At 40.7% G+C, this 20,288-nt stretch overlaps 2 protein-coding genes across 7 annotated transcripts in view; one reads left to right on the top strand and one right to left on the bottom strand.

Annotated features, from left to right (window-relative positions):
- The window catches only part of LGR5 (leucine rich repeat containing G protein-coupled receptor 5), a 131,978-nt gene that overhangs the window by 99,001 nt on the left and 12,689 nt on the right, over nt 1-20,288 (bottom strand). The gene's annotated exons all lie outside the window — the stretch shown is intronic.
- Nucleotides 13,446-20,288, top strand: part of TSPAN8 (tetraspanin 8) — a 272,045-nt gene continuing 265,202 nt past the window's right edge. For all 5 annotated transcript variants that reach the window (XM_021091998.1, XM_021091997.1, XM_021091999.1 and 2 more), the window contains exon 1: nt 13,446-17,242. The gene's annotated coding sequence lies outside the window, so the exon portion shown is untranslated. The remainder of the gene's footprint in view (nt 17,243-20,288) is intronic.

The raw sequence follows: 20,288 nt of genomic DNA, 5'->3' as shown, positions 1-20,288 counted from the left end.
ATTCTGTTTGTTTGCCTTCTAGATAAAAAGAGTCTGTTAATTCATAAAACATGTATTAAACAAACACTGTATTTCAGATGGGTATGTCAGACACTGAGACAAAATTCCTTTCCTTACAGTTTTTTTTTTTTTTTTGGCTGTGCCTGCATCCTGTGGAAATTCCTGGGCCACAGATTGAACCCAAATCATAGCAGTGACCTGAGCAATAGTAGTGACAATGCTGGATCCTTAACCCACTAAGCCACCACGGAACTCTGAAAAGAGTTCTAATAAATATGTAACCACAAGATGCTGTGGGAGCTCAATGGAAAGGACCTATTGAGCCAAGGGGAGCATGGGCAGGGTGGGTGAGACAATGGGGCAGAAAGGCTTCCTGGAGGGTGGCTTAGTGTTGAGTCTTGAAGGATGAGTAGGAATTATCTCAGTGGAGAAGAGAGAGGAAGGCAACCTAGGCTTCAGGTATGGTACATGATCGACAGGGGAGCTGGGGACTACTACATATGGCTTATTACAGTTTGTTACCAGGTGTAGGTGAGGCTGCAGAGAAAACTAAGCCTGCCTTGGAAATACAGGTGAGAGTAAGATTATAATGGGACTTTCAGGTCATACAAGGAGATTCGGCTTTATTTCATAGCTCTATGTTTCCCAAACTACTCATGCATTATTTTGCAATATAAGGATAGTACCTGAACCATTATTTTACTTTTTCTAATACTATTTTATATATCTGTATATATCTATATTATACAGATAGTAGATATATATACACACATATATATAAGTAGACACACCTAGATGTATATTGATCTGTGTATAGACATATGTTGTTACCTAGGTAAGTTTAGTAAAAGTGAAAATTTTCTATTTCTTCCTATAAGCAGAAAACCAGTATCACCTGTCATAAATAGAAGGATGCTGTTAAAGTCTATACAGTAAAAACCAAATGATGTTATTAAATCCTAGTTATATTCCTAGCTAGATTTGCCAGGTCAAACTGAGCCTGAAGCCTGTCTTGCCTTTGGTAAGAAGGGAGTTGCATGGGTGTAAGAGAGGCACTGAAAACAAATTAGTCCTCACTGAGACTTTCTCATTGATGAAGCCAGAGGGGTTGAAAGGGGATAAAAAGGGAGTCACTTTTCTGCTATGTGATGAGATGTTTTAGATTCTGTGACCAAGTACCAGATACTTGGTGGGGTGGTTACCCTGGGAAGTCATTGATGGACTTGTGACAGAAACATGTATGGTATAAAAATGACATTTCTAGGATTACCCTGGTGGTGGCCGCCTACAAAATGAACTGGAGGACAGTCAGCCCCCAGCAGGCCATTCCAACAGTCCAGGTAAGAAAAGAGGAATGGAAGGGGGCGCTCTTTGTGGGTCTGGGTGTTCTGTGGTGCTGCTTTCATTATGGGTCAGCCTTTATTAGGCTCTAGCTTTTAAAAGAAAGCACAAGAAGCTGACTACTAGGCTTTCCAGCTGTTCCAAGGAGGGATTTGAGGCTCATGTGTCCAAACCCATCCTTCACAGCACTGGCCTTTAATTGCTACCCAGGCAGTTAAGTGGAAGCATTTCTTCCTGGGTTGGGGATGGGGTGGGGAGTGGCTGACTGAAGTGAGCCCAGACACCCGCTCTGAGCCTTCATGTGATTATCCTTTCAGCTTCCACTTCACTGGATTTTCTCAGTTTCTCTGCTTTGACCTCACCCCCATCTCCTGCCCCTCTCGGCTTCTTTGTGTCAGTGTCGCTTTCTGTCAGATCACTGTCAGCGACCCGGGGAAATGGGCAAACAAGGCCAGAGCGTGCTGCTCCTGAACCTGCTGGTGCCCAGGGCAGCACCAGGGCGACGGGAGCCTGAGTGCGGCTCAAAGTGACTTATCCAGCTCCCTGGAGACCCGTCAAGAAGACAGGAGGAGTCGTCCTGCTTCTGAAATTGCCTCAAGATATCACTGAAGTGCGTATAGAAAGAATGACAAAAGATAAAGTGCGGCCCATTCTCATCTACTTTGTGACTGGGCAATACTTTAAAGCTGCATGGAGATTTCTACCCTGCAGAGAAACAGTTTGAATATAATTTCTTTGGAAATGTGTTACTCTTCAGGCTGAATACATTTTTACCTGAGCCAAAAAACCTGTGGCAAGATGCACAGAAGATTCTATAATAACCTATATGGGAAAAGAGTCTGAAAAAGAAGGAGTGTGTGTACATGCATAACTGAATCGCTTTGCTGTACACCTGAAACTAACACAACATTGTAAATCAAATATACGCCAATACAAAGTAAAAGCTAAATTAAAAAAAAAATGTAGAGGAATGAATGTGGAAGAACAATGATGCCCAGGTTCATTAAAATCTGATTTATAATATGTATGTATCTGTGACATTCTAGAAGTCTAAAATAATCTATGTTTTGACATAAAAACTTAAAAAAAAAAACACTAAACACCTTTTGAAAGCTTAAATTGTGTATTTGAAGCATGCTGCACTAAACTTTCAATACTGGGGTGCTAGTCACAGCCCTGTATTAACAGAAAGGTAATTGAGAAAGATACTCTATATGTGCAGTTGCCTAATTAGTTGTTTGTCTAATTCTCACTGACAAACAAAAGCATCTAGGTATCTTCTGAATCTAGGAATATACTAGATGAAGGCTTACGGTCGTCTTTTTCTGGGCCACATGTAGGAATTCAGCAAAGATGTGGAAAAAAGGGCGGGAAAGAGAAAACTCAACAACACAACCACATACCTAAAAAACCCCAAAAGCCACCACAGAGATCCTTCAAAGTTGTCTTCTATAGTGGGAGGATTTCCTTTAAATCCTTTTCAAAAGCATATGGCTGGCTTTGAAAGCTTAAATGGCATTTGTCAACCATCGGTAAATCTTTAAAATTGTTTCTGCAAATAGGCCGACTCGGTTTCGGCTTTTCCCATTAATCTTTAGGTAGGACCACTGAAGACTTTTTCAGAGCCTAGATAATGCCTTGATTAAAAGGCTCATTCAAGACAGAAGGCTTCAGCATTCACCTTAGGTACGTAGTCATTTCTCCAGGGTATTCAAGGCTGTTATTTCAACTCTGCAATTGTGCCCCAAACAAGACATTTTTGCCACAAAGCTTTGAGGAGAGACATTCTTTAGTGAATTACTGAAATCTTGCCCTTCTATTTGTCACAGCTTGTTATTATTATTTTTTTTTATCAAGTGCAGTCAGTTCAAATAGGAGCCTTAGATTGACAACTTTACAACTGTTGCTATTTAAAACAGAAAATGTTTTATATTCTTTTCCCACTGGGGTCCTGCTCCAACTGCATGTACCTGTCTTGGGTACTGCTTCACTTACCAGTTCATTGTTTTATAGCACCACTTCTGGCAAGCAAACAAAATAGATGAAGGCTAAAACATGAACAATAATTGATTATCATTTTTAAAAATTAATAACGTCTAGTGAAAATCAATCTGCCGATCACATATTACTATTATATAATGTTCCTTGGTCTATATAATTTTTTAAAGCATTGATCTCAATTTTATAGAAATACTATGAGAATTAATAAGAATTCAGATAAGGCTCTGGGAGATCTTTGGATGTAGTAGTGCTATACAAGTTCAAACAATAAAATACTTCTTTGAATTTTCATGAGGTTAAAGAACACCTAATTAGGGATTCACTGAGGGTCATCTCTAAACTTACAGCATTATCGTGCAAATGACATGAACAGAATAAGTAGTTTCTACGCACAATAATCAGAATTATGGCAACGAAAATTTCTGTGTCATTTTCACACAACCTGCCAAACTAGTGTCAATTATTCTGTTCCTTCAGGTCCCATGGAAAATATCAGCTTTGATCTATGCCCTCATTCCAATTTTTTTTGATATTATTAATTATACTGAAGTTACATGCAGATAACATTCTCCTTAGGAAACAGCCCAATGAAGTGACAAACACACAAAACCACTTTGATTATCCCAAGAAAGATCATGATAATCAGCTGAAATGACAACTAGCCGTTCCTGAAGCAGATGTTAAATACGACAGCAAATGGGGAGTGTACGGTATCTTCTGTACTGAGTCCACTGGCGTTTATTATGGCACCATTTCTTCTGGCCAAATTCATTCCAAAGGTACTGCCACACCAGTGAAATCTTGAACAATTCCCTTGCAAAGATATAATTACCTTCACCACTTTTTATTTTTATTTTTTCTTTCTTTGGGCCACTCCTGTGGCATATGGAGGTTCCCAGGCTAGGGGTTGAATTGGAGCTGTTGCTGCCGGCCTACACCAGGGCCACAGCAACTCGGGATCCGAGCTGTGTCTGCAACCTACACCACAGCTCACGGCAATGCCAGATCCTTAACCCACTGAGCAAGGGCAGGGGCCGAACCCGCAACCTCATGGTTCCTAGTCTGATTTGTTAATCACTGCACCACAACGGGAAGCTTCACCACTTTTTAAAGTAAGATTTTGTTCATTAAGATTTCAGCCTTCTGAAAGCAAGTTAAAAATTGTCATCACTGCTAATATTATTAAGCAAAGTTCATATCTGGAAATTCTTCTTGGAGTCCTGGGGAAAGCATAGGCTTTGGAATCAGAAAAGCCTCTTTTTAAGTCCCTTCTCTCCATTATTTATTAAATTGATGACCTCAGAAAATTCTTTTAACTACCTCAATTTCTTTACGGAAGAAAAATAACAAATCTCACTGGTTTGATGTAAGGAGTATGTAAGATAACATATGGGCAGTCTGGCACATCATAAGTGGTGGCTATCTTTGTTTTAAAAAAATCTGGTCTACATTAGTTTCCTTTATGCCTTCCTCATCCTCCAAGTATTCAGACCCGGCCTCAAATAACCATTTTGGTAACTCTCATTATCACTCAAGATTCACTGCAATGTTAACATCAGTTGCACTCTCCTTACTTCCAAGGAGGACATACTGCCAATTCCACTGAATAACAGCTCCCTCAAGAGCCATAGTTATGTTCCAACTCCTCAGTTTCCTTAAATTTGGACAATCTGAAAATGACAACCAGACTTTAGATACCCAAGAAAGGCTTTCAATTCCTGAATTCCTTATAATTTGCCAGATCTGCCTCAGACAGTACTCATAAAAGACCAGGACAGACAGAGGAAACTATTAATCACATGTAGAATCTATTTCGGGTTTTTTGGCAGGTAACCCAAATGCAAAAGTGTATCATCATGAAGAATCAGAGATGCAGAACATCTTTTCGTATTACCTTTTTTTTTTATCCCCAAAGCAAATGGATGCTTTAAAATTTTAATCTATCACATTTACCTTCCATTTCTTCAACACCTTCCTTTTTAGTTTAAAGGTGTTATAAGATGATTTTTCTCTGCATGATATCCCATATCATCTAATACTTTATCAAGCAAGAAGTCTTAAATCTCTGCAAGCTTAGGAAGAGAAAACACAATTTTTTTTTTTTTTTGGTCTTTTTGCCTTTTCTAGGGCCTCTCCTGCGGCATATGGAGGTTCCCAGGCTAGGGCTAGGGATCCAATCAGAGCTGTAGCCGCTGGCCTACACCAGGGCCACAGCAATGCTGGATCCAAGCTGCATCTGTGGCCTACACCACAGCTCATGGCAATGCCGGATCCTTAACCCATTGAGCAAGGCCAGGGATCGAACCCGCAACCTCATGTTTCCTAGTCGGAGTCGTTAAACACTGTGCCACCACGGGAACTCCGAAAACACAATTTTTAAAACTCTGTTTAGTTAAAAAAAACGTTGCTAAAATGAAGGACTGTTAAGCCCTTACGGGACTGATGATACAGAAGTAACATAATTTCGTAATCTACCTTTCTCCCTTCAATTCTCCTCTTGATTCATAAAGAAGGATTATACCAGTATATTTTGTCCTCATTAAAGAAATACAAACAAAAAACTGTTCTATTCAATGGATAATCCTCATAGCAGTCTGTCTAGGTGCTGTAATTCATGACTTTCTACTTCTACATAAAGGCACAGGAATCACTCAAGTACACCAGGAATCACTCAAGTACACCAGCCATCTAGTTGGTGGCAGCCTGCCAGTCTTCCCAGGTGCAGTGTTGGATAAAAAATTATCTCATTCTATTGAGTTCTAACCGTGTGCTAGACATTGTGCAATGGAAAGGAGCACAGAACAGGTGCAATGACTGCCTTTCAAGAGTTCATAGTTGAAGACCAACGAAACGTCTTTGCTGCTGTTGTTTCACAGACTTATATTTATTTAGATTTTTCTGAGTGGTTAGGAAGTGGCCATTTGATAACCTCTGTGCTGTGGATTACCAGAGACTGCTTGTTTTCTCATTTTCAGTTCATCAGTTTATGTTACCTGAAAAAGGAGTTTTGAGGTAAGTTTCTAATAAAAAAAACCGAGAAACATACTTTTGCCAGGTGTTAAGTGGCAGGAGGCTTACCCAATGGACCAGGAGAACAGAAATATAGGAAGAGAGGAAGTTTATGCAGCTGGTTGGGAGATGAAGTTGAGCTAGTCTGGTAGTATTTTGAAGCTCTTTTGTAACTCTCTGAGGAATCACAGGAGACAGAGTTTTGTTTAAAAGACAGGTGGAGAAAAGCCAAAGAGCATAAACATTCTTTGGGACAGTAGAAATGTGCAGACATATATACATATGATTAAGACAGAAAAGGAACTGGCTAGAAGGTTAAAACAGTCTATGGAAGAGAAGAGAAAGCAAATGGAGAAGGAGGTGCGTTAACATGTGAAATAATTTCCGGGATCCTGTTGAGGGCTGACCATTCTCAGAGTAGCACTGCCTCATTGTGGTAAGTCAACTCCTATTACTTTCCCAAGAAACAGGGCAATCTGGCCTGTTCCTTCACTCTTCTGGACGAAATCCTTCTTGACCAGTTGCAGGGGATGTTATAGATGCTCCCTGCCCCACTCTGGTCAGGATTCTTCCAGACAGCGAGGGCTCTAGCTGAGTCAATTAAAATGAGCATCCTAAACAAACAAACAAATAAATAAACAAAGTGAGCCTCCTTGCTCAAGGTCACGCCCTGGGGGCACTGCATGGGAGAAACTTCCATCTAATAACTGGTCAGTGTGAGGTATAAAGGGATCCTTTGGAAGGGCCACCCCCATGTTAGAGCTCCCTAAAGGCTTGGCTAAGGACTTGGTTACATCCTCATCCCTGTTCACCTTCTTCCTCTGCCCAATCCTGTCTCTGTCACGTCCGTCTCTCCCTGCAGGTGTGATCCAGAGGACATGCCCCAGGAAACGTTCTGTACTCGTACTCGAATTTCTAATTCTGAGCTTGCGTCCCCGGAAATTTTTTTCTTTTCTAAACTACACTCTTGTTTCCTGAACATAAAAAGCTCATGTATGTGTGGCTGGGTCACCATGCTGTATGTACAGTAGAAAATTGACAGAATGTTGTAAACCAGCTATAATGGAAAAAATAAAAATCATTATAAAATAAAATTTGAAAAAAGCTCATACTGATTTTTAATGCTCAAAGAATTTCAAATTAAATATCACTACTGGACTAAATCAAGACAGTTATGATAATGAATGTACTTAAACAACATACATATCCTCACACCATCTAGCCTGCTGGAACACACTTTAATATGGACCTAGGATGATTTCTCATCTGTCTACTGGAGGGCTATAATTGTAGCTTATGTGATAGAATTCTGATTTTTCTTTATTTGGTTATTCATTTTTCTACCTGTTTCACTCCACCTTCTGGATTAGTCTGGAGCCCTGCCTCCCTATTTATGTTAACCGTTCTGTATAGTTGTCATCTTCCTGAAACACTTATTAAGTATACAAGATGGTACATAGTCCTCAGTATGTCAGATGCCCATACCTAGAGTATAAACTTTGGTGGATTTGGGTTGGGGTTGTCTTAGTTCTTTTTTTTTTTTTTTTTAATGAGTTATGCCATTGGTTCTTTTTTTCTTAATGAATTTTATTTTATTACATTTATAGTTGTACAACAATCATTACAACCCAATTTTACAGCATTTCCACTCCAAACCCCCAGTCCATCCCCCCACACCCCCAACCTGTATCCTTTGGAAACCATAAGTTTTTCAAAGTCTGTACGTCAGTAACCGTCCTGCAAAGAAGTTTATTGTGTCCTTTTTTAAGATTCCACATGTAAGTGATAGCATATGACATTGGTGTCTCACTGTCTGACTAACTTCACTTAGCATGATAATTTCTAGGTCCATCCACGTTGCTGCAAATGCCATCACCTCTTTCCTTTTAATGGCTGAGTAGTTTTAGTCTTTTTTATACTTTACATGCAGTTCAAAGTTTATTCTGTGCCCTGCTCCTGGTTCTGTAATATCAACTCCATATGGGAATACAGAGATTCACTCTTCCCTTTCTCCCATCTTCCTTTCTTCCTCTCACTCAACAAATCCTTAATGGCGCTTTCTATGTAGCAGGCACTGTGCTAGGCTCACAGAATTCTACAGTAAACAATGCAAACATAGTCCCTGTCTTTCTAGTGTCTGAGATATTTGTCATGGAAACAGACATTAAGCTAATCACAATGCAAATAATATTCCATTGCAATTGTAAATGTGCAGCAAAATGATATTCTGACAAAACCATGATATAAATAATCTTTTTAAAACAAGTATTTAAGTCCACTATATTCTAATATATTCTAGCAGAGGCTTCTCTATCACACTGGCCAAAGAGTCACACATCAAAGAGTCATCAAGTAACCTCTGATACCATGTTTTGTTTTTACCTATGCCAACAAAGGCTTCCAAACACTTTGGCTTAAAAGCCAGACAAGGTCAAAAACTTTTATATGATCACTTGATACACTGGAGATTATACACACAATTAAAGTCCATATACAAAAACCAATTCATAGATGCTAAAATTTACTCTAATAACTTACAGAGAAATAATAAGAAATGTAAGAGAGATACTAATCTTTTCAAGTGAATAATCAATTAACTTGTGTTGATATTTCCTTCAGTACTGTGTAAATTGGTCTTGAAACTATTTGGCCAATTAGAGATTTGAAAAGAGGAACTTAACTTGTCATCATCATTGTTGACATTTATTGATTGCTTTCCACATGTCAGGTGCTGTCTTGAGTACTTTGTTGACTCAATCTAATTTTATCTTCCTCTTCAGTGACTACTGTCACTTTATACAGATGTAGAAATTGAGATTTGGAGAGAAAGTAATTTGCACAAGGTCACACATCTAAGTGACAAAGCTAAGATTCTAACCTAAACGATTTCTTTGTTCTATTTTTTTTTTTAGTTGAAGTATAGTTGATTTACAATGTTGTATTAGTTTCGGGTATATGGCAAAGTTATATACACATCTTCTTTTTCAGATTTTCTTCCGTTAGAGTTTATTACAAGATATCCCTGTGCTATAAGTAAGTCCTTGTTGTTTATCTATTTTATATATAGTAGAACGTTTCTGTTAATCCCAAACTCCTAATTTATCCCTAACCTAAATGTTTTTGATGTTAAAGTTTGGTGATAAACTCTTGACTGAGGCTAAGAGAACATTCAGTTGGAATTACTCTAGGTTGCTGCCTAGCATCTAGCAGTTGTGCACTGCATCACTCCTGGAGTGTGTGATACAGATCACACGTAGAGATGGAAAAACAGCCAGCCCAGCCAGAGAGATGGTAAGAGAAGAGGTACAGAGGCAGGAAAGCAAGGAGCCCATTAGGAAAATGGGGTCTAGTCCAATTTGCCTGAAGAATAGGAAACTTGCAGGGAAACTGTGGAAAAATAAATCCAAAAGGTAAAAATCATAGAACTGTGGAGCTAAGAGGAGCTTTAGCTTTAAATAAATCCAATGTTTCAATTTGCTAATGAAGACACTAGAGATAAAGAGATATTCAAAGACAACTAGAAGGCGGCCAATCTGACTCCAGGGAACTGGCCTCAGCTGCTCAGTCCTGCAGGGTTTCTGTGGCTGCTGGAGCATAGCTGGGCATGATTTGAGCTGACTGAGGAGACCTCATGTGCGAGGTGATGGAACTGGAGCTTTCCATACTCTGGGGGTTGCTGGAGCTTTCTGAACAGGGAAGGGACCTGAAGTTTAGGAAGATGAATTTGGCTGCAGCAATGCATGTGTGAGATGAGAGCTAAGGAAGAGAACAACTGGGAGGCTGACCGTGTGTGGGCCAGACACAGATAATAGGCTTTATTAGCCCCATTATATAGATAAGGAAACTGAGCTTTGGACTCTGGCCAAACCCAGGTCCATTCCAGCATCTGGAGTCTGGGGGTGTGGTGCACTCACTCCGCTGAGGGAGGGAGGAGGGGGTGGCGGGCAGAGACTACTCCAGCGGGGTGGTTGGGAAGATTGAGGGCTGAGAAAAGACCATCTGGATTTGGCAGTAGGAGGTCTGTGGTGGTGTTTAAAAGTGTGATTTCAGTTAAATGGTGGGGGTGGCAGGCTGATTTCAAAAGAGTGAGTGGGTGGTCATGAAATGGTGGCAGTGAACACAGCCTCCTCTTGCAAGAATTCTGGCATTGAGGGAAAGGAAAGAGAAGGGAAAACAGTGTGAGGAAATAGCAGAACAGAGGGAGAAATCCCTCACGCCACCCACAGGAAATATTTATATAACACGTATAGGGGTCAGGTATTGTGCGAGGTAGTGGGGCTCATGATGATCAATAGACTAAAGAGGGAGGAACAGAGGATGCCCTACCTTTGAGTGGGAATCCTTTTATGGGGTAACATGCCAGGTTTACCAAATTTAACAGTGTGTAGAATAATACCTACCTTTTCTATTTCAAACTTCCAGAAGAAAGTGACCTGATAATTGTCTTTATCTTTATGCACTCCCAAAGTACCTTGCGTGGCACACTCTGCTACATAAATACCTCTTGGGTCTCAGAAGAGAAGAGGGAAATCCAAGCTGGGGGTGGCTTTGGGAAAGATGCAGGACATGTCCTTTCTGAGACATGAGGGAGGGAGGTGGGGTGGGAAGGACTCAAAGGTCACTGGAAGCCTGGAGGTCTAGATAAAGCTAAACTGTGGATTCCAGCTGCAGTGCTCATGGCCAGAAAAGGTGCAGGGGTTGAGATTATGGCCCCCAAATGAGATGGAGCAGCCCAGGGGTGGATCTGTCATGATCCAATCCTGTTTTCAGCAGAGGTCACCGTGGCCATTTCTCAGAAGTGGGTGGGATTGAACCTTAAGATACCACGGAGTTGAGGTTCAACCAGACACCATTCATTCATGATTCTTATTTTGATGGATGAGAAAGGACATTGAGAAGGATGAAAATTAACCCTGTTGTGCAACTGGAAATGGAAGTGGAGTCTAAGGCAGGTTGGAATGGAAGCCGCTACATAAGGGAGGAAGAAGAACTGGAGCCAGACGACTCCTGAGAAAAGAAGTGGGTGTGGAGAAAGCCCCCAGTCTGATTCCACATCTGTTTTCCCACAGGTTCATGACCCTGTAAACACCTGAGCATTGAACATGGCTGGGAGCATTAATTTGCAAGTCAGGCATCCCGCGCACCATACGCAAAGTTAATCCAGGGTGATATTTGCACTAACATGGACCCTGGATGGATTCTCTCATTTAGCAGATGACAAAACAGATCAGAAAGGGTCAAGGGTAACCCTGAGTCATATAATGAGTCAATTGTAGGCTTGGTGTTCTGTGGGGGGCCCAGTCCTCTGAAGGGAAACCCCAATAAAGACCTGGGACTTCATTTGGCAGTCATGATTCAAACCGCACTTCACTAAGTTCCTCCGGGCTGAACTCTCAGTCTCTCCTTGTGAGTTCTTGGGGCCACTCAGCTGCTTTCTGTTCTGTCTCTCTCTCCAAAGCTCTCTCATGCCCAGTTGCTGCCGCCTCATGCCCAGCAAATGGGAGAATTTCCTTCCATGTGCTTTCTCACTCCTGGGCCTCTGTTGATGGGGATCTCGCATTTGAAGGACATGCCCCATCCACGTGGTAAAATCCTCCCCATCCTTTAAGAGCAGGGCAAACACGATCCTCTCTGAGGAATATTTTCAACTCCATGTGGAGTGAATGGTTTCCTTTTCTTGCTTCCACGGGACTTTACATGGAGCTCTAAAATAATGATGGCTGATCTTACATTGTATTTACTACCTGCCAGGCACTGTTCTAAGTGCTCTGCAATAATAACCTTCGTGAAGGACCCTAGGAGAAATGTTTTGTTTTACAGGTGAGGAAATGGAAGCTGCAGAGGAGTTGAATGACGTGTTCAGGGTAATAGGTGGCAGTGCCAGGATTCCAACAAAGAGCCTCTGACTGCAGCATGAGGCTCTTAACTACTCTCTTGCTTTGGTTGACCTGTCCGTCTTCCTCAACCAAATCCCAAACTCCAGCGAGTAGAGGCTGTTCCTTAATGTATCTCTGTTTTTTGGGCTTAGTCTGGGACCTGCCTGACCAAAAGTGCCCTGTACATGTTAGGTGGATAACTGAAAGGATGAATGCATGAGCATCTTAGGTCTGACCAGCTCCCCCTTGTGAACAAAAATTGAAGAGTTTACTGTGAATGAGAGAAGGAGAGAGGGAAAATCTTGCCTTCTACTTCTTGGCTTCCCATTGAATCCAGGAAAAACATACAGGTCCATACATGCTACCACCTCCTCTTTTCAGGTTATTATTAGAGGTGCAAATAAACGAGTTCATAATTGAGTTTCAGATGAATAAGAAAATGAATTCCGATGCCTGGCAAAACTATAAGCTAGTAAAGCAGAAGGTATGAAACCAGAATGCAACTATAAAGCCCTTTGCCATACAGATCTTTGTGATGTATTTCTAGGAAAGGGTTCCCAGCAATGATAGGTCAGATCTCAGAGGAGGACCCTGCCCCCTAGGGGTAACTATATTAATACCTCTCGAGTACAAGGTCCTTGGCATCATGATTTGATGTTACAGTTTGAGAATGCTAGAAGAGAGCTCAGCTAGTGCTCAGACTGAAATAGGAACATCTGTCTAGAATGCTCCTTTGCTCTCCTTCTGGCCAACTCCAACTGGTCTTCCAAGTCTCAGATTAAATGTCACTTCCTAATGGAAGTCTTCTCTGACTACCAAGACTGGGCAGTTTCTCTCTTTGCGCACTCCCATTCTGTATCAGAGTGCTTTCATAATCTTAATAACATACATTTAGTTATTTATTTTTTAGGACCGCACCCGAGGCATTTGGAAGTCCCCAGGCTAGGAGTCCAATGGGAGACGCAGCTGCTGGCCTTCACCACAGCCACAGCAACTTGGGATCTGAGCCGTGTCTGTGACCTACACCCCAGCTCACAGCAACGCCAGATCCCTGACGCACTGAGCAAGGCCAGGAATCAAACCCGCCTCATGGATACTAGTCGGATTCATTTCTGCTGTGCCACAATAGGAACTCCCTAATAACATACATTTAAATAAGCATTTTCTTTTAAACAATTTTTTATTTGATTGAACTATAGTTGCCTTACAATGTTGTGTTAGTTTCTGCTGTATGGCAAGGTGATTCAGTTTTATGTATACATATATAAATAATATATGTGTTCTTCTTCATCTTCTTTTCCATTATGGTTTATCAGATATTGAATATAGCTCAATATCGTTCTCTACAGGACATTGTTGTTTCTCCATCCTATATATGACAATTTAAATAAGCATGTTCTTAATGTCTGTCTCCTCTGCAAAGGTAGGGATTGTGCCCATCTTGGGCACTGCCATACGCTTAGCATTTAGCACACAGAAAAGGCACTCAATGAATATTAATTTTTGTGAATGAATGAATGACTGTGGAGGAATATGAAGTTGACGTTATTAAGATCTCCTCCACACCATAGATTGACGTCTTAGTCCTACTAGTTACCATCTTTTCTAGACCTTACACCAATTTAGCCAAAAAGTGAAAACAGACTTATTTGCATTTTTAAACACTGCTATTACTAAGAACGTTTAGGACAATGATACGAGAATTAAAATGTATGTGGACAATAGCTGTCCAAATGAAGGCGAAGACATGAGGAACAAGAAATCAAATGATTTTAAGTAATTTTAAAAACAAAGTAGAATAGTGCCCTTATTTTTTAGTCTCCTTTGGAATGATTCTACGACAGTTTCTATATAACTTTGAAACTTGATGTGCTCCAACCTCTGAGAGATCCTTTTAAAAGATCTACTTATTTTATTAGGCACATTGAGTTTGACATGAACTGCACCCTTTGGTATCTAAGAACCTTAACAAAGGAGATTAGTAGCCAAAAAAGCAACTAAGTTTACAGTAGGGTTACAGATACCATATCTTGTACAACAGCTTGGAAAAGGAAGTAATGCAAAGGTCATATCAACAAGAAAAAAAGGAACACTAAATAGTGGATTTTTTTTTTTTTTTTTTAAGAAACAAAATCCTATGTTCTCAATGCTTTCCTTCTTATCTAATAACTACATGTGTTTGGGTATTCAGAACAAACAGACGAGGACGCGGCATTACTTAAGTTGGTAACTGGCACAAAAACAGGTGAACCAGGCTGTGAAACTTAAGCATCTGGGGAGTCAGGTTCCTGATTAGCGTTTTCAGTTTGATGTCTAGTATATCCAGGATTGTAGAATCCCAGGCTGGCTGTGTCTGTGTGCTTTAGAGGCACAGCGATGGAGGGTTCAAATAAACACATCCAACTATCCCAACCATTTAAATATAGCAACTTCAATGCAAAGCTGTTGGAAAAACCAACAGTGTTTTTTAGGACGAGGCAATAATTGTACCTTTTCACATGAAGGTAAAGGTCTCCCCGAAAAGAACAGGGCTCTATGACCGATGCCAATTATAAATCACCCTTTGTAATTCTGTTTAGTTACATAGCATTATAGATCCCAGGATTTACAATGGTAGTGCAGCCCATGAAACCATCTTTAGCTGGAGTTTCTCTTCTGTGTCAGCATCCTATTTTGAATTAACAATGCTCTCAGATGAGCCGAAAAGATGTATTTAGCTCCCACCATTACAATTTCTGATCCTCTTTACTTTAGCTCTTTTGAAATAACATGAAAGCTTTGGCTCGCTAATTACTTTTATCCAGCCCATAGAAAAATTAGTTTATCTTCCTGATCAAAGCAAATTAGGCAGATCATGGCTGATTAGAATGCAACAGTAAAATCGCCATACTTTCTCTTCCATCCCCTTTCTCTCAGAAATAGGGCCTGTGTCAAATATGTAGGTATTTCCCACGGCCAGGCCGGACTCTGTTTCCAACAGGGACTGCAGCTTGGACAATGGTCCTTACACAGACACTAAAGTTCTTTAGTTCAGTCATTGTGTTCGAAAAGAACTAGTCACCCCTTAGCTAGCATTTGATGAAACATCTAGATTTACATATTTCCTTAATTGCATTTTTGAATGTGAGTGAGATTTATCTGACCGGAGTTAAATGCCTCCTTTATTCCCCTACCCAAGGCAAATTTCAACTCCATGCTCTTAAAAAAAGTGAGGTGGGGGTGGTGGTAGTGCCTGCATCTTAATTCTGATCTGAACGAATTTTAGGGTTTCAATAAAGTGGGGCTAAGGGAGTTACATTACCAAAGACAGGAAGGGTAGACCTTTACCTCTCAAAGTGGAAATGTCAATTTCTAAAGCTTTGGCTTACTCAGCTCTTTCCAAGAGCCTATTTTTGATTTTCATAATGAATGTGATTCCTTGCTGCCAAATTCCCCAATCAGTAGCTAAAAAGCTCCACAATTATTGTCCTTCGCAATGTCTCACTAAAATTTCTACGTGACTGTAAAAACTTGAAAGTTAGGTTTTATTTTCTTTGTTTATTTACTCTAAATTAACAGTAAATCTTGTATTTAGCTCCATTTAAACCTCCCTCTGCAGCTGCCCATTTGAAAATTAAAATGGTTGCCTTCTTTCACTTCAGTGGGCACAATACAAAACATCCATTGAGCTTTCTCTTTATTGCAGCTGCCAATGCCCAGCCGACTTTTAGCAAACCAACCAAGCGGAATCACAATGCAGCTGCAACATTTTATGGTATTTCTGTTGGTTCTCTTTTGAGACTGAAGGTGTTAATTAGGAATCAAAGAACACAACCCTGCCAGCTTTCTTTCACAAACCATACCCTGGTCACTGCAGTTTTCAGAAGAAAATAAATCTAATAAAGGGATAAAAATGTTGTTTGTCACACCAGTAAAGTGTACTTAAGACCCTTTGATCAAAAGCTTTTTATGTAGTCTTGTCAGATGGGCTGGAAATATGGTATTTTTCCCTTTTCTCTCCCTTCTTTATGTAGACTTCTCTGAATTTTGTATTTAATTTAAGACTGTCTGGAAGAAGAAAAGGACAAGCATGGTCATATGGAAGATTCTTTCTAGGTGATAACTGGTCTCAAAGGGTAGAATCCTTTTGCTTCTTAGAAAATTATTCATATTCAACAGTCCATCATGTTACAGCTATGCAAAACACCGGGCCTTGTATTAGCATATATACGATATTTTAACTATAGGTTCTCATGCTTACACTTTACATAAGCACCTGTCAATACCCTATTTGGCATAATGATTATTGCATGAATCTTAGAGTTTTAAAAGATCCTTTTTTACATACACAGAATTGAATACTTTCATAAGCATAAAAATCATACTTATATGTATATATATATATATATGCACACCTGCAAACATATATAATGTTAATTTATCAAACAGCTTGTCATGTTGTATAGGTTTTTTTATGCCTCTTGAGTATCATGCATTCGAATGTAACAGCGTGAAGTCATTACCTTTAATCTTCAGTCAAAGTTAAAAGCTTAAAGTAAGTTTATGAAGTTAGCACTGCTGGGAATTAGTCAAGCCTGCTAGCTTTCTCAGCACGAGGTTTTGCTGCTAGATGCACAAATCATGCCAAAATCCATTAATCCTGCTTGAGAGAGGCAGAAAGAAGGTCTGCTTGTTGATTTAATGTTAATGAAATGAATGGGCTCCTGAGGCTACCTACAGAGGCCCTCTAAACTGTAAAACAAATAAAGTCATTTTAAGTAATGCTCACTGAGGAGAGTAAACAATGCTCCCAGATTTGCTGCACAAAATGGCTTTGACTGCGGGTGTGTAGAAACCTCCCATTTTCTGAAATCCTGCCACACCTGCCCTAGTACAATACCCACACATGTCAAGCTGATGGACTCATAGAATGATTGCGTTAGGAGAGATCTCAGAGCATGTGCTCACTTCTTTTCCTTTACAGATGCGAACACTGAGGCAGGGAGGTGCCGCCTCTCACCGAGGTTCTGTGGCTGGTGAGTGGGGTAGCTGGACCTCGTTCAGGGGTCCTCCAAACCTGACTGCATGTTGAATGTGCCTTGGGGAATAACAAATCATTCTGATGGGTGGCTTCTTCCCCCAGAGATTCTGATTTCATTGCTTCGGTATGTGATGTGGGCCTCGAGATGGTCACTCTCAGGTCTCAGATGGAGCTGAGGTGCAGGCAAGCTTGAGAACCACGGATCTAGACTTCTAGTCTAGAGCACTGCTCCTCTGAGTGTTTTGGTTTGTGTTTGTTTTGCTGCACCGTAATGTGGATGATGTCCCAGCTCCTAGCAGTGTGCCAGTGGTCTTACTTTCCTGTAGATAAAGTAGATACTTGTGTTTCCAGATTTTGAGGTTGTTTCTGAAATGAGTTTCCATTGTGTAAATGCAGAGACATGCCTCTCTGTGTGTGTGTGTGTGTGTGTGTGTGTGTGTATGTGTATCCTTGAAGGCTTTCAGTGAGCCAGCCCCGCAGTTCACCTCACCTTCGAGTCTCTCTTGCTCTTTTAAAATTCTTTCCCTATTTGCCACAGTCTGCTCTGTCCCTTCCCTCTCACCCCTCTCCCCACCTAAAGGACTTTGCTTGGCCAACAAGACAGACCCTTCCGACACTTCATTTGACGCTTTATTTTCGGTGTCTGCTGATCCCCCCTGGTTTAGTGATTATTTAAACTGCTTAACAAAGCTGGGCTGGTAGATTCCACTTTGTCAATCTGTGATGCTGGAGAACACAGAACTTCTGTCTGAAAGCTCTTTCAGTTTTGGCTTTTGGGCTGCAAAATAAATCAGCTTCCTACTTTAGTAATTCAGTAGGCACTTGAGAATTCCAGGATCATCTTTCCACATTTAGTAAGATGGAAAAGTATTCCTAGAAGGGAGATTTGGCTTGTCTTTTTTAGACCTGTGCTCTTGATTTCATTGGTCATGGGTAAAGCAGCTTGCTTCTTTGGCAGAGGGGTGCTGAGAATCTGTAGAGATGGTGACACAGGCTCATCCAGCAGAGTTAAAAGACTGTCTGGTCCAATAACCACCCACCCATCTTCCCTCTCTGCTGGGGATCACCGTGCCTAATTCCAGAGGCCTCCTGCTCAAATACAAGCCGAGTGGTACTTTGACCCCCTATTTAACTTTGAACCCTTCCCCCATCCACAGATTCAAGTCACTGGTATCTATGATTCCCCAGGAAATCATTTTAGCCTCATTGTCATCACTGACTGCAAAGATCCTTCCGGCAGTTGCACTGAACCAACTGCTTCTTTACCAAGGACAGCTACTGAAATTCTCCTGACATTTCAACTCTTTTGAGTGTATTTTCAGATAGACAGACATAAGCTTATTCCTTACATCAATTTTTTTTCTTCCCTTAGAGTAGAAATCTTTTTTCAGGTGTCAATGTAAGAAATCCATTTTCATTTTGTTGAAAACCTGTTTTTCTCCTGAGTGCATCTTTGGTTCTGAAGAAAGATTGGGTTTCCTATCTCCTCTTAGTCCCCTAAATCCATCATCTCTTGCCTGCTGCTAGAGGCAAGTCAGCCGCTGAGATGGGAGCTTCTAAAAGCCCAGGAAGTTACCACATTGAATTTTCCCCATATACTCAGGAAAAATTGTGGGGATGGGTGAGATTAAAAGTCAGAAGATAAAAACAAATCAAGCCCAGGACCACAAATGGTGAGCCCTTCATTAAGTCATGTCTGAGGATGGACTGCTAACTTTGGGCCACCAGCTCGTGACAAAGTGTTCACTAAATTGCCACAACCCTGGAGATTTGTGCATATTTGTGAAAATAGGGAACCTCATTCAATACACAGAATTTATTATCTGTTTGCTACCAAGGATCAGAGATGAAAGTTAAAATCTTTTTACTTGAGCAGGTGCTAGGTGATGCCCTACTTATTTCAAGCTTCCCCTACTCTCTTACCTAGGAGGCACTGGTTCTCCTTGTTTTTAACATGAAAAAACCTTGTTTAATGAAAATTTCATTTATACTTATGAAGTTTTAAGGCAATTAATTTGGCTATTTTGGGGAATAACAACAAGAGGCAATACAATATTTGAAAAGCATGGATTTAGTGTTAGAGCAGCTGTAACATCATCACCAACAAGACCGATACCTAAAATTTAATGCATGCTCCACATAAGAGGAAATATGCAAAGTTATGCATTATTTTACCAATTTTCACAACAATCCTGTGAGGTAAATGTCATTATTATTGCCATTTTATAGATGAGAAAACTGAGAGTAACCTGCTAAGGTTATTTAAGATAGGGTCATGAGCTTGGATTTAGTGTTAGAGCAGCTGTAACATCATTTCTCATTTCTAAGGTAGGGATGCTTTTAGCTATTTTACTGCTTGTTATATGAGAATCAAATGAGAAACTAGGGGTGAAAGTGGTTAAAACACTTTTTGATTTTTTTTCCTGTCCTGGGAGTTTATAAGCAATGCAGTTTGCTGAGTTTAGAGGGTAGGACCTCTTGGTCACCATAAGATTATATCAGAGATTATATCAACTCATCTCACTCTATGTTACACATACGGTGGCGCCCCCCCCTTTTTTTTTTGGCTGTGCCCATGGCATGTGGAAGTTAGTGGGCCAGGGGTCACACCCGTGCTACAGCTGTAACCAGAGCCACAGCAGGGGCAACGCCAGATCCTAAGGGAACTCGAGGGTGGTTCATTTTATCTTTGGCATGGACAAGGTGCAAGTCTTACACAGAGTTTAGGGGAACAAGAGAATGTCCCCTAGAGACAGAAAATGGTGCCCTGGCCATGACCTCTTTTGAAGTTGCCTGGGCACAGGCATGCAAGGGCACAGGGTGTTCGAAGATATAGGTTTTCATGTTATTCGGGTATGGAATTGCCAACAGAGCACAAGGTGACGGCCAGTGAAAAGGCAGTTTGTTATTCACAGTTGCCAAGAGCAGGGGGGCACATCTGGCCAAGTGGGACCCCATGGATGGTCAGTTACGAAGAAGAAGGAGAGGAAAGAAAGCACAGGCAAGAGCCTTTTTTTTATGGTTTCTGTGGGAAGGAACTG

This window comes from Sus scrofa, chromosome 5, assembly GCF_000003025.6.
Source record: "Sus scrofa isolate TJ Tabasco breed Duroc chromosome 5, Sscrofa11.1, whole genome shotgun sequence".
Taxonomy (NCBI): domain Eukaryota; kingdom Metazoa; phylum Chordata; class Mammalia; order Artiodactyla; family Suidae; genus Sus; species Sus scrofa.
Note: the sequence above shows the minus strand (reverse complement) of the source record. Positions and strands in the feature narration are given on the sequence as shown.